This window comes from Cygnus olor, chromosome 14, assembly GCF_009769625.2.
Source record: "Cygnus olor isolate bCygOlo1 chromosome 14, bCygOlo1.pri.v2, whole genome shotgun sequence".
Classification (NCBI taxonomy): Eukaryota; Metazoa; Chordata; class Aves; order Anseriformes; family Anatidae; genus Cygnus; species Cygnus olor.
In genome coordinates, this window is record NC_049182.1 from 2,764,555 (window position 1) to 2,776,656 (window position 12,102).

At 50.3% G+C, this 12,102-nt stretch overlaps 1 long non-coding RNA gene across 1 annotated transcript in view; it reads right to left on the reverse strand.

The window, feature by feature from the left end:
- The window catches only part of LOC121078167, a 28,828-nt gene that overhangs the window by 6,711 nt on the left and 10,015 nt on the right, over nt 1–12,102 (reverse strand). Inside the window, exon 2 of the long non-coding RNA XR_005824476.1 lies at nt 1,260–1,475. This is a non-coding gene — a long non-coding RNA (uncharacterized LOC121078167). The remainder of the gene's footprint in view (nt 1–1,259; nt 1,476–12,102) is intronic.

Genomic DNA, 12,102 nt, shown 5'->3' on the forward strand with positions numbered 1-12,102 from the left:
GCTGCCGGTAGAGTCTCCTCTTCTGCTGCAGCCTTCTCAGCCCCACGTGCATGGCAGATTTTCCTCTGCCTTTCGGGGACGGTCTGACAGAGCTTCAGGCTAGCACCGAGAGAGCTGTTTATTCTATATGAGAACATACACATAAATTCAATATAATAGTTTCATTAAAAAAAAAATGTAAAAGATCTCTTATTATTTGTAGGTTAGTTTTCCTTTTTTCTGCTTGTCATACATCATACTTCCTAAAAAAAAAGAAATAGCGGTCATTTCTGCCAGCCACATAGCACTGGCTGACATTTTGCTAGGGCTGTGGGGAAGCCCAGGTGTGAGCTGGGTGCAGGGTTCCAAGGTTTCCTGTCCCAGATGAATTCAATCAGTGCACCCTAGCTGAAATGTCAACGGAGCAATGCTAAAAATGATCCTGGGCACTCCTGGCCTGCACAGTGTTGAGCGTTTCCATGTCTGCAGGGAAAGTCTTTTGCTGCACAAAAGGCTTTGAAATTCAGCTTGCGAAGGCTGTTCAGCTAAAGAGCCTCTGCAGGCCCCCAGAGGGGGGGTGGGAGCCTTGTGGAGAAGCAGACCCCATTGTCTGCTGAACCCATCACGCTCCTACACTATGGAGCAAATGCTCCTGATCAGCAGGAACAGCAGTGTCCCAAGGGCTGTGGCCACTTGTAAAACAAACTGGGTTCACTGGGAAGCAAAGGGAACCTTGCTGAGAGCAGAGGTGAGGACGTTATCGACAGAAAGGGAATTCTCAGTGTGCCAGTCCACAGGGGAAGACAAAGGACCAGAGAGGAGAGGCACCACGCAGCCCAAGACAAATGCATATCATCCCAAATCTGGCTGGTGGGTGCCCAGAGGTGATCTCTGATCATTTACGTTCATATGTTGTGCCGAAGGAGAGTATTTGCTGGGCAGCCTCCAAATCAGACAGACCAGCAGCACTTCAAAATCAAGTGCTATTTCAAGGCCCTGTTTTGGAGACCCTCTGGGGGTTAGCAGGGAGGGCACTGCAGTTCTTCGTAGCCCTGTCTCCACCAAGCTGTGACCCAAGTCCCTCCTGCATTACTCTCACCTTAAATCCCTGTGGAGCAGCAATGTGAAGCAGCAGCAGCGTAAGACCTTACAGTACCCTCTAACAGTACAGTACCCTCTAAAAACTCATGGTTGGGGGCCACGATACCTCTTCCTTTTGCTGTTTGTTTCAGTTTTTGAACGTGATGCTGCTGAGAAAAGGCAAATGCAATGTAAGTTACCTGTGGTGACGTTTTCCTCTTGCTTCTAGGATCCCTCTGACCATGGACCTTGGTCCTCAGTAGTCACCAGGTGCTGCTGTGCCCAGGAGCTGGTCGTTCCCTCAGCTCTGCGGGGTGTCCTGCCCTCCGAAACCTGCAGCAGCAGTCACAGCCGGAGTTCAGCCTGCGACAGCCAGCCCTCACACCGTGACCCGGGTCACTGTTGAGCCTGTTGCACTAGAACCGAAATAAAGAGGGGGGAAAAGAGAGATTAATCTGGAATAAAAGCATAACTAAATGGGGTGTGAAAACTAAATTGCCATATCACAGCTTAGTGCCCAGCCCGGATCCGAGTATTATCAGCACTTACGGTACAACAAGCCATTGACTCATCAGTGGCATGACAGTTAACTGCTCTGCTGACAAGCATAAATCTACCCTACCACTATTTTGTGTTATTAATTAGGAGAGGGGGGAGCTGCATTTGTAGCTCACACAAGTGGCTCATCTACTGCCTAATGCGAAAGGTTTTATTTGGCTTGAAGAATCATCTATTTAAATTGTGCATCAAGGTCAGAACACATGGGTAGTTTCATTCGCTGTGGCATTTTGATGGTGGCTGTGCAAGTCGTGAGCTTATCCACCATGTCGTTATTTCCCACACATCAACCGGAGCAGTAAATAAACTTTTGATTCATAATGGGCATACAATGGAAGCAAGCTGAAAGCCTGCCCCGAACAGCTCTAATTAAAGGTATCCAGAGTTAAGGTACGAGGTTGCAGAGGGACAGCAGTCAGTATAAACCTACTCGGTCTCTACAGAAATATTTATCACTTAACCCCAACATTGTTGTGTGTGTGTTTATGTTTGATCAATATTCAGTATCGCCTCCACTTTACCTGAAGTCTGTGCAAGATGCTAAATTAGCTTTTTTCTATTACCGTTTCAACGGTATGTTTGAAATTGAACATCTCTGTAATTGAGCAGAAATTACTGGCAGACCAGGTCTGTCTTGATCAGTTTGCAAAAGCCACCACATTAATCATATTAAAGACATCCCAGATGAACGAATCAGCAATGCAGGCAGCGTACCGGCTGCCTTGGAGAAAGCCTTCCCTTGTTCCTGGCAGCAGAGACGTGGGGCTGGCCGAGCGAGCCAGCAGCAGGAGCTTGCACACATCCCGCCAAACTCCAGCAGCACCTACCCACAACAGATGAGGTAGATACCTCCACAGATTGCTTTCTGGCCCTGACAGCGTTTGGCTCGTGGTCCTGGTCCTTGCTAAGACTGGAGCTCTCATGTTTGCCACCCTCTGCTGCCCACCCGTCCCTCCTGCTTGGCCTCAGGCATTTATCATTCAGTCCCAAGTTCTCTTTTCCTTTTGGTGACTCCTTTTGCTCAGGATCTTTATTTCTGATTTTGACAATCTCTAAATTATGTCCTTAAAATAAACCTCACAATCAGCAATATATAAATTATAATTTCCTTCTCCACATGCTTCAACTATTATCTTAATCAAGCAATCATATCACTTCACATATAGCCCCTCATTATCCAAGTCGTGCCCTGTTTGTATTATACCATCCTTACCTGGTGGCACACCAAACAATCTGGCAAGTCTTCAGCACTAACACAATCCTGAGCCCTTAGGTATCTACCAGGTCTTTGGTGCTGCAGGACTGATCTCTGTGTAAAGCCATGGCAATCGGGTGATCCCCAGGTGACGGGATGGCTTTCTTACATGTCCTCCACATTATTTGATGTTTTCAACTACACCCAAAAAAAGGAAGTTATCACTCTGCTAAACACCCAGCAACCAAGGGCACCACTTCATCTTTGAAAGGAAGCTCTCTAGAATCAACTGGTCTTTGCTGGGACGGCTTGCACAAGAAAAGTTGGCAACGTTGGGGTTTTCCATTGCTGGAGATATTACAGAAAGCAAAAATTCTCCATGAGAAGGCCATGTGTGTATTTGGGACACCACCCTTCAGCTCAGAAGCAGCAGGCACAGGACACCTGCCCGATGCAATGCTGCCTCCCTGTCTTCGATCCCATCCAACCACTCAGCCAGCAGTGGAGCCTGTGATGCTTTTCCGTGCAAACACTGCCCAGAGAGAGCACTGCCGTCACGGAGACTCCCCATCTGTATGCTCGCAGCCAGCCCCCCTGCCCGCCCGGCACCAGGCCTCCTGCCATGCATTATTGATGAGCAACAGCAGCCTTCAGTTTGCAGTCGGCTAATTTGTTCCCACAATCATGATCCCAAATATCACATGAATAATTCAGCAAGTTATTTTAACTGTAGTTAGATAAGCCCATTAGCCATCATAAATTTAAATAAATTTGCCTGTCCTCACACGTGAAGGTGCAAAGGCAGAGCACCTCGTCAGGTGAGATGTGCCTCTGCACAGCGTGGGCAACACGTGTGATACCTGGAGAGTTAAATCCCTTCGGCAGTGTGCCCTAAGGGGTCCCCCTCTCATCTGCAGCAGGGAAAGGGGGAGCCCGCTGCAGCCACCAGCCCCACCGCCAACGTGAGCTCCTCTTACACGGGCAGTGATGAGTTTTCACTCTTGCAAATGCCCCAAGTTGATCCTTTGCTCAAGAGCAACCTCCACCTGGGCTGCAGAAGGTGATCCGTTCCTTAATTCCACCTCCGTTCTCCTTTGGATGGCAAAAACTTCTCAAGGCCCCAGTCGTTGCTACCAGCATCATCCTTAGGCTGTTTCACACAGATCTCGTCTGTTATTCAACAGGTTGAGAATTAATTAATCTTCCCGGAAGAACATCTACTCGTACATAATGCCCACTTTAGCCCTTCCACATGTTGTTATTGCTGGTGCTTACTGCAGAGCTGCTCTTAAAGGCCTCAATATCGCCTCATTCCCGGCGGGCTCAGCCCCTCCTGGGAAAGCCACGAGAAGAGGACAAGGTATTGCCGAGAGCCTCATGCACAAGCAGCTCGTATGAAGCAGCTGCTTGGAGCACTGGGTTTCACAAAAGTAACCTCAACAGATGTAAATCATTCCTGACTTGCACAGGTGAAAGAGCACCCTCGTGCTGACAGAGTCGTTGAGGGGATGGCAGCGCAAAACAGCAACAGATTTTATCAGAAAAGCCACAAAGCTTTTGTCTTCATCACAGCGGGATGACAGTAAACAACTGTAAATAATGTATAGGAAATCCAATTGTAGTAGGTGGAGAAAAGAAATCACAACACCAGTCTTGGTTTAAATCATTGGTGTTTGTTCGAGGACTAAGGCGAGGGTTTGGAGACTTAACCGAGCAATATTAACAAACAGACTGAGGTTTATAATTAACAGCAAGGAAAAAAAAATAGCAAATAATAAAATAGCGGGTTTTCCAGGGCTAAGACACTCTTAGACTGGTAGGAATTAGCATCAGATACTGAGAGGCAGAAGCAGGTTATCTCACGCCTGTTTGTGGTTGGCCTCTTAACACATTCAAGAGAAGCATCGAGGATCCACCACCATATAAAAGGAGGTGTCAGGCTCGACGCGAGCTGCAGCAGGGCCATCTGGGTGATTCTTAACATCTCTGCACAGACAGCGCTACCTATGGCTGAAAGATGGTGAGTAGCACCTTAATATCACTGATCTAAAGAAGCAGTTTTAAATTAAATTGGTACAAGTACAGAATGAGCTTGCCTTCAAATATTGCTTAGGAAGCATAAGGAATAAAAAGGTATTTTTCAGTCTAGTTGTCCAATTTCTTTCTACAAAACACGACAAAGGATATGAAATCTCTGCGAAAGGGAGCCAGCCTGTAGGTTGGGATTATTCGGATTTCTGAAGCAAACGCCGAATGGCAACAGCCTGGTATCTGTGGGCTACACAGCGAGATTCAATAACCTGGAAAATGATGGACTTTTTCCTCCAGATACATTACTACATACAACACCTGGCAGATATGCGCTCCCATCAATCACGGCAGTAATTTTCTCTATCGTATCCTTGTACAGGGGTCTATTGCCTCAGCAAGGGACATTTCCAAGGTCAGGATGTTGCCCTGCCTGGGGTGCACATGCCCGAGCGAAGCAGAATGGCTGCAGGTGCTGGGGGATCTCGGTCAGCTTCGAATGGAAATAAAAGCCAACACCACACTGAACCTAGCTGGGAAAACCCATTATTCCTCTGTAAAACACAAAACGTGCAAGAGAGTGACCCAGTCGCAGCATCCTGAAGACACAGGGGCACGTCAGGGCTCACAGATGCTTTCCAGTCCTTCCTGGTAACTCATCTTCCCAGCCCACTATTTCTGTCCTTTGCGTGCCTTTCTCCTGCCCTGCCTCCTGTCACCTCGCAGCTCCTCCTGCGCCGTTCCCCTCGCTCAGGTCCGTCCTTCCCTCGGTTCTCCAGCCTCCCCTCCTGCCACTTCTCATCCGTAACTCTCCATCTCCAGTCTGCCCCTGGAGAGCTGAGAAATGGGACATTCTGTCTGACCTCGTCCTCCATCTCAGCGCCCATTTGACCCTTCCGTGGCCCCACTCACAGCTGCGCTCAGTGCTCCCGAGCCCCCTCCCGTACCCCCAGGCACCCAGCCCAGAGCTCCCCTTTTATTCCCACCCTGAAGGCAGAGGCACCCCCCAGGAAAGCGAGTGGCGGCAGCTCTGCCAGCAAACCCCACGGCACCCCGGGCAGACTGTTGCGAGGCTCAGTTAATAAATACTAGCGAAACGCAGAGAGCCCTGGATGAGAACTGTGGTGGAGGTGTAGACTGCCACGTTTCATTAATTTCTTATTATCTTCTAAGGGCTTCACTGGAGCCGAGAGGACTGCACGAACAGTACATGAATCTGGAGAGCTTGCTGTCAGCCTCACCTTCAACTCCGAAATGTTTGTGGGAACCCGGGCCCCAAGGCTCCCAGGGCCGAGGACACGGACAACGGGACGGGAGCAGCGCCCAGCCAGGCAGCGTGCCGGGGTGCAAGGGCGCGGGCACTGCCATGTAATTAAGTCACATTTAATTAAGCGGAAAGCCAAAGGTGAAGCAAGCCTTCTGCCCTGCCCTGGGGAAGATGTGGGAAGGTGATGGGTGCTGCTGCTGTCCGTGCAGGGCCCTACAACTGCTCCTCTGTCGACGCGAGGTAACTCTCATTTGCCTGTGAGCACTTCAGGCACTTCACCGTATTATTTTAAAGGAAAACTATAGCTCTTTTGGTTAGTTCAGCACTTCGAAAGTTCACACGGCTGAAGCACGGGAACATCTCTCACCAGGAATAAATAGCAAGCAGGATCTGAAACCAACGTTTTTAGCTACGGTTGGCATTGATTTTATATCGATAACAGTACTCGGATCAGCCAATTTGCCAAGAAACACGGCGCTATTGAAATATCTGCAGGGGGAGTGTGAGAAGAGCCAGGTGCCAGCCGTTTAACCTCAGTCTGCTGCCAGCTGCAGCACCGCTCTCGTGCCCACGCCGACACCCAGCACCCTAGGGAAGCCAGGCCTCCAGCTGACTGAGCCAAAACAGCGAGAAGCGTGTGAAAAACATGAAATAATCGATGCTGGCTTCAGGCACTCTTGGCACTGTATGTCTCCTCACCTGTAATTTAAGGTTTTATTTTCTTAGAGAAACTCTGCTACTTATTCCTATGTACACTTTGATTCTCCCCCCGTTATCATCTGGTGATCGGGTAAGATGGACAAGACTTTAGAAATCATCAGGAAAACACCAGGGGACGGGGGCATGGCCATCCCTACGTGATGCAGCTAGCCAAACCAGCTGATGCTGTGGCTCCAGGAGAAACACTGCCATGGAAGCAAATCCACCTGGTGCATCAGGCCGAGGGTCTCTGAGGCTGGGACACAGACGCTGTGCTGCCGCCACTAACAGAAGGCAACGAGAGCAAAGCTTTCATTTCTTGGAGAGCCACAAAGTGCAGAGACCTGGAAGCAGAGGTAGTGTAGGGCCAGTAAATGACAGGGGGCCAGGCTGATGCTCCAGGTTCTCCCGTGTCACGTACATCCAGCTGTTAGGTGCATCCACCTCCACCACATACACCCAGCTCATAAACCTCTGTCCCTGCCCTGGCAGCTGGGGGGCTGCAGGAGCCCCAGTTCACCTCCAGGCTCCTTCTAGCGAAAGGGGCAGCAGGAGACGAGGGCAGGGAGCAGCCCGGGCTCACAGCCCGAGCGCTGTCCTGGACGTGGTGGTGGCACCGGCGTCGGAAGGAGAGCTGGGTGCAAGGAGGCGGCGTTGCCTTGCCACCAGGCATCAGCACTTCAGCGTTTTAACAACCCCGGTGCTCCTCGGACCACTGCAAGGCTGCGAAGTTCAGCCCAGCGATGCCAAGGAACTCCACACCGGCAGCAGGGATGAAACTTTCATCACCCCCCATCAAAACCACGGGCTCCTGTCCCCTTGGAGGACGACCTGCTGGGTGTGAGCCGCGCAGGGCCACGGGCACCCACGGAGCTGCTCCCGCAGCCAGCAGAGAGCACCCAGCACCGCAGAGAGCAGCCCCTGGTGGCACCCAGCAGCCTGCTCCTGCACGGGGCTCACCAGCCGGAGCCCCTGCATCCCTCCCCGTGCCTCTGCATCGGCCTTGGCACACGCAGGCTGAGCTGGGTGTGCTTTTCTTTCCCAGCCGACATTGAAATAACTTTGCGGCAGGCAAGCCATGACACCCCGTGCTCCATTTCCCTCCCCCGAAAGAGAAAGTCCGTGCAAAGCACTTTTCTCCATCCAAACATATCATGGAGATGCAGTAAGCATCTTTGCTTCCTAATTGAAATCATACATCACCTTCTTAAGTGATACTAAATCAGACACGAACACCAAGGCAGTTCAAGCACTAACAAACAGCTCCTGCTCCGGAGACAACAGGTCCTGGGCTGGCACAAGCACACGGCTGTCCCCAGGCCAGCCCCGCTCCTGTCCCGTGGCCGTGGCACGCATCGGTGCCACCGACGAGCCCCTGGGTCAGGTGCAGGGCTGCGGAGGAACCAGCACGGTTGTTTTGTGCGTTTTATTGGGAGGATCGCCATGCTCCGTCGTGCTGCGGGGCAGCTCGGGGTCACGGGGAGGTTGCTGTTTGCACCCGGGAGATGCAGCTCGGCAGCAACAAGGGGCTGCCCGCTGTGGGCTCAGCCTTCTGCGAGGAGCACGGAGCCGGTCCCCAGCCCCAGCCCACACAGAGCCCGGCCCCACGAGTCTCAGCACCTCTGAGCCTTTCCAGATATTGTTACCCAGGCCAGCGATCTGACCCACGGCTCTCGGGAGCCAGAACTGACTTTATTTCATTGTACGGGAGAGAGAGAGAGGTTTTACAATGGATTTTTAACTCCGCTTGTAGCAAATATACCCTTTTATGAGAACCAGAAATAAGCTCTAGCTCTGCTTTTCATGTTCCCCTTCCATGTCACCCCTGGATCTCTGCTGTAATGATCCCCTCTCACTGCTGCTTTCAGCAGATCCAAGCTCCGACTCCACAGACGGCTTTAAACACGAAGACAAGCTCGGCCCGGTCCCAGAGGAGGCTTTCACGTTGCTTTCTCCACGAATTTGCCCACCCTACCCCAGCAAATGGGAGATGCCTGCACACGGTTATGAACTTAGCCGAGCTCACATGCGGGAAGGAACACATCCGACAAACTTTGCCTCTTCGAAGAGGTCCAACCCTCCGCTCGGACCTCAGCTGGTGCTGCTGGTCGAGCTGCTGGGGGGAAACGGAGCCTTAATGTCAGCTCTCCTCCCTCTCCCCACTAAGACCTGCCCATCGAAACCCCTATTTGGTCTACCTGTCCTCTGCGGCTCCCCTGGGTTCCAGCTCCACGTTAATAATACTTACGGTTATTACGAGAAATCTCTGCCAATTGACTCATTTACAAGAATATTCAAATGGTCCTGGGGGCTGGCATGCCGGCGAGCCGAGCCCCCCGGGGCGGCGTGCAGGGCTGCACACGCGTGGCCGCAGGGACACCACAGCCAGAAACCAGGCGGGTGCTCCCTTGCTTTGCTTTTCATTTTCCATTCAGCTATTAGAAAAAACCCATTCATCACAGCTATAGGCTTTCCCTCTGAAAACCTTCAGCGTTTAAAAGCTTTTGACTGAAATATAACGTATTAATGGAAGCCGTGATTGCACAGCCCTCCGCTGACCTTCCATAGGCTGAAATTGCTTATTTTGCTAAATTTATTTGCCACCCATTCATCAATCTAAATCTAAGGTGGTTTTAAAGGTCATAAACCAAACAGCCACTGAAATATGATTAAAGAATATGGAAATAAATTACAAACTCATAATGTTATCCCTTTCTGTGACTTAGTGGCAGAAGCCGGGATGAAGTATGGGAATTCGTTTAACATCTCGTGGGTTTGGGGACTCAGCCACCTCCAGAGGGTCGCTCCGGCTCCGTTTGTTCAGTGTGTTGGCTCGTGGGCACTGGAAGGAGCCCTGTAAGAGGCAAACTCCAGGTCAGAAGCAGAGTAGGTCAGAGAGAGGTCTTCAACTTTCCCTAGAGGGAAAACTCCCTTCTTGGTGACTTGACTGCATTATTAACGGGGGTGTAACATTGTGCAGGCGAGCTACTTCCCCTTGGATGAGCAGCACGGTCACATACTCAGATCCCAGACTGCCTCCAAAATAAGTAATGAAGCATTAAGCTGCCTTAACACCACAGGTTTAGCACCAAAACCACTGAAGGTTATAGGAGAACTAAGCAAATCTTTGTATTTCCCATCTGGAGGAAAGAAGTAAAGGGGAATCTTAATGCGAAGCTTCAAGGTGTGTAGAAGGAATTTGGTTATGCTAAAATAATGGGGATTGGAAACAATTCAGTGGCAATCTGCAGGGAGAAGGAGTCTGTCCACGGCAGAAACCAGAGAAGCCTCATCCCCAAATCATCCCACAGGAGCTGCCCAAGGAGCACCGCAGGCTGCTCCTAATTAGCAGCAATTAGACGCAGGGGCTAAGGCAGCGGCCACGCTCCCTTCTCCAGCTGCTGCCCAGCCGCTGCCCATCAGACATCTGTACCACTGGGCAGGGAAAGCACCGGGACGCACGGGGACACACGGGGACACACGGGGACACGTGTCCTGTGCCCATCTCCTGCCCTGGCGTCCTCACGCCGAGCCAGACCGCGGAGCCCTTGGCCGCACACCTCCAAGGTGTATGAAGAACAACTGGCACAGGATGCTGGCTGTAAAAACAAGCTGCCTGCTCTGAATTAGGCATTAATTCCTACACGTCATCGAAACAATTTTGACTTTATTACCAGAAGCTTCAGCGAAACGGCTGCGCAGTCACTGGTGAATTTTAATTCTTGATGAGCCGGTAATTGCTCTGCCCAGCAGCCGCTCATAGGCGCACACGCCAGTGGCTGCTCCCCTGCAAAAATCACACACCGGCTCTGGAAACGCAGTGCCATTTGTGCTCGGTATCAATAGATTTCCTAGAAAAGCACACAGTTGTTTTTTTTAAAGAGCAGATCTACAAAGAAAGACCTGCAGACACCGCTGGCAGCAGTGCAGGGAGTGCCAGCGAATGCCGCAGCCCGAGGTGCAAAATCTGCACGGCGCCGCTCCTGAGCCGTGATCGCTCCTCACCGCTGGTTTTGGTGCCTTTCTTCTCTACTCTAAACTGATTAATGAATTATTAATAAAAGAGGGAGATGTGCATAATAGATAGACGCTGTTCTATAAAGACCTTTCTAAAGACAACAGGATGAAGATAAAAACAAGCAAGGCAGTAAAAAGACAAGATGAAAGCAGGAGCAGCCTTGTGAGTACATTGCAAGTAATGATAAAGCCTCCAGATGAGCAGGAAGGCAACCTACTGGCTGACACAGCCTCTGCAAGGGCGCTGCACAGACAGGCAGCTGGAAAAATGTGCGTGCCCAGCACTGTACTGCAGCCAGAAATGTAACCTTGCACTCCAGACCAGTAATATTCAAAATGCGCATGCATGCACCTCCTTAAGATTGGGTTACCTCTGAATTTACTCCAAGGTGAAGAATCCGCAGACAAAATAGAGAGCGTGGAAGATGTTTTACAGGAATTACGAAAGACAACAGGGCTTGTGTTGTGACTTGCTTAGAAATTCCAGCCCTTCTCCTGCTCTGCTCAACAAGCCGCTCTGCAGGACCCAGCGCGCCTCCAGCGTGCCTTCCAAAGCCCCAGCCTTGGGAAGCTTTCTGCTCACCTGAGCATCCCTACAAGCTGATCCCTCTCCCCTGCTGCTTCCCTGGTGCTCAGCCAGGAGCTGAGGTCTCACTTCAGCCATTCCCGTAGGTTAAAGCTCTGAAAAGGATTTTCTCTGAGTACCTCTGCGGTCACTGAATTTGTACGGATTTCACCATTTCAAAGACTCTGTCATTAGACAATAGGGGTAAAACTTGTCAACAGGTTCAAAAGTTGCCAAAGGAAGGGAGACGTCCTCACACAAACACGTACACTGGCAGCCTGGTAACACAAGTGTCATTTCTTTAGGAAACCATGCTAAAAAATATAACTTGTTCCAAGCTGAGACCTGCATTACTTCTGTCAGCTTTTAGCCAGTTTTTAATACTGCACTTTGCAAATCCAAACTTAAATGGAAGGGACCAAAAGTCAGGTAATTGATTTCACTGACATAGATCCAGAGGAACGCTCCAGTGGATCAGACCCAACGTTCGTAAGATATCTGGGTAATTTCTACAAGTCCAATTAGCAACTGATGGGTAATGCATCGAGAAAGCCTGCAGTTAAAGACTTTTCCTATTAACATTCTTATTATCTGCAGAGATTGACAAGTTTTCAGCTTAAAATGAATTCTGAAAAATTATATTTTAAATAAGGGTCAAGAGAATGAATGAGTAGGCATAAACAGCATTTTATGGCTATGTGTAACAGAGCTTTA